We start from the raw sequence: 3170 nt of genomic DNA on the forward strand, positions 1-3170 counted from the left end.
AGAGAAACACTAACCCTTACAGATGGTCCACACAGAACAACATATCTATAAACACAAGTATTCATTAGCTCATCAATGTGTATGTACTGTATTTATTCATCAGCATTATACAACAAGTTTACAGTTGTTCTATAACATGATGTGCATTTGACTTTTTTTTTTTTTTTTTAAATGTGCTTGTGTTGTATTCCACTTTCAAATAAACTATTTTCTTTCCTGCATGATGTCAATAGCAGTTGTTTTCACATAATCCCTGAAGAAAAAAAATACACTTTATGCAACTGTTCTATGTTTGTGCTGTGAACAGAGCAGTGAAAAATGGGCTTGTAGCAAATCACATGTGCTTGTTAGATGTCTCTTTGTGTGTCAAACACCCCTGGGTTTGATTTGATTTCAAGTGGGCCGGACCAGTCAAATAATAGCATAATAACCTATTAACAACAAGCACTCCAAATGCTTCCCTTTGTTTTACATTAGATGAAATATTTTTTATCCAAATCAACCAGACATTTCTTGAGGAAAACAAGTGTAAATGCAACAGTATTATGTCTATGTTATCCATTTACAAAGACACAGTGCTGGTGCTCCACTCATACAACTGTTGTCAGGTAAATTAGACGGTGGGCGCTCGGCTCCAGCAGATCATTAAGTGATATATTCAAATACTAGAACATGATGCTGATTTTTAAAAAATAAAATAGGTTTATTGAACTTTCAACTTTCCATACAAATTATGTTTGTTCACTTGCATGTGGAGGTCTTCGGGGGGGGAGAGGGGGGATGTCAGTCCTCAAGTAACATACAGGCTGATGCACAAGGTAACTAACTGGCACCTAACATTCACAAGTCCAAGACAGACATGGATAAGAGATGGAGAACAGACATGGAGAAAATTGAGAGAAGAAGCCATGTGGTTGACAAGTAAACTGATTAAATGACAAACTCCTGTGTTTGTTTCTATCATCACAACACAGTAGACAATGACTGTCTATTATTTTAGACCTAAATATATATTTGATTGCAGAGTAACTTAAATGGGCAAATACACAGATTAAGGAGGACCCACAACATTGATATTATTGATGAATAAGATCTTCATATACTTTTATATACTTTTACATAAGTATAATAAGTTGTGAGGGGCTATATGACCTGTGTATTGTGTTTTATTTGATTCTGTGTCAGACTTGCTGTCTGGTGTGATCTGCTCTGTTGAGCTTGACGCGTTTTAGCAACGGCAAAAACCGCACTGCTACAATATCGATGGTGCCGGATTTGACCCCCTGGTGTTCATGTGGGCTGTATGTTTGACACCCCTGCTGTAGCCAGGTGAATAACAGTATGGAGGCCTGGAAGAGTCATGGATTAGAAAAAAAAGCAAAGGTTTTGCAAGATCTTAAAAAACAACACAAACCTGTTCTCATTCCTCTTTCCACACGTCAGCTGACCAGCAGGAAGTTAGTGGTAATGACATTAGAGTTTGTTTTATTACACACGTCACTTAGTGGTATTGCATTTGACCTCTGCATTTAAGTCTTAACCTGTATTTTTACAATTATGCTTACTTATTATCACAATTCCACTCTCACAATATTCACAATATTATCATAATAACTGCAGCTATACACCAAGTGTTACCACTGTTTATGTGGCAATATTTTGACAAGACTGGATTGTCTGTCAACAGAAGGTCAGAGACAGAATATACTACACATAAGTATGTTTATATGAGTGTATAATACTAGAAACCTTAGAATAAACCTTTCTATCTTGTGCTGCCGCAGTTCTACAGCAGCAAGAAAAGATAAACGAGCCAATGCAGTCTCTCCATTAGATGTCACTAAATCTTACATACTTTATGTTGTATTTTTATATATATTTACATTAAAAAAATCATTAAATCCTCTCATTGTCCCTTCACAGACTCCAAAGAGCAGATGTTGCTGTGTGTGCAGCACAGCGCAGGTGTTTCAGGTACAAAGCTTGAGTCTGATTCCATTTTTCCTTCAACCGAAAATGACCATGTTTACCCCACACCAGCGGTGGATGTAGTTTAAGCTGAGACTAATGCTGGTTCTGCTGCAAAATACTATAAAACCTTTATTAATGTTCACAGAAACATGCAAATCACAGTCGTTCTATGACCAGCAAATAAAAACATTTTCTAAAGCTCTGAAACAACTGACTTGTCGACAGGTTATCAGGGATTCTGTTAGATCTAAAGGATTTAAATTGCATCTACAACTAATAGCATAGTGCAAACATTGCCCATATCATGTGTCATGTCATTCAAAATGGAGCAGCTCAACAGCATCCATTTAACATACTCCTGTTACCAGAGGCTTTTATATGAACTGAAGTAGAACTGGGAGACAGGAGTGAAGCTTTCATTTAAGAAGTAATAATAAAGCTGTTCAGTAAGACAAAGTGTATCATTAAAGGTTCAACAATGACAGCAGTTCAGCATTATTGCTTGTACTATATATTGTGAATGTCAGATTGGATTGATAGTTTCAAAGTGCTGGTGTGTTCACAGTAAGATTTGATACAAGCCTTCGTGGGGTTTTCACTCTCTTAAAGAGTTTGTAAATTAAATTTGGCACCACTCATTTGCAAAGCTATAGTGAAGCTTAAATATCAACTACCTCATCCATTGATCATATTTGTATCTTTTTAAAATCATGGTAATTCCAAATATTTTAAGTCAAACTGTTTTGCTGCACAATCCTTCTTTGCACAAAATGAACTCTACAGGAGAAATGGACTCAACTCAATGTCCATGAGACTTTGAAGAAAATTGGGGCTTCTAGTGACATTAGTACAATAACATCATGGACATGTTAAAGGTTGCTTTGGGGAGCTGGAGCTAATCCCAGCTGCAGGTCACAGTGTCCAGTTAAGATAATCTGCATGTTTTTGGACTGAGGAAGTTTGATTATCTACCATCACCCTGTTGTTCTCAACCACCTTTGCAGGCGTCTGCAATCTTGATCCTGACCTCCAGTCCATACTCAGTGCACATGTTTCCGTACACTATTCTTGTCACTTGCTTGTTCCAGCCGAGATCTTACACCCTGCTGGTGACAACTGCCTGTGAGGCTTCACTTAGCAGCTCATGATTGGAGGACATCTTCCTGATGTATTCTTAGATGTTTCATTGTGGAGCAGCT

The sequence above is a fragment of the Microchirus variegatus genome, assembly GCF_963457635.1.
Source record: "Microchirus variegatus genome assembly, chromosome: 11".
NCBI classification, from domain to species: Eukaryota; Metazoa; Chordata; class Actinopteri; order Pleuronectiformes; family Soleidae; genus Microchirus; species Microchirus variegatus.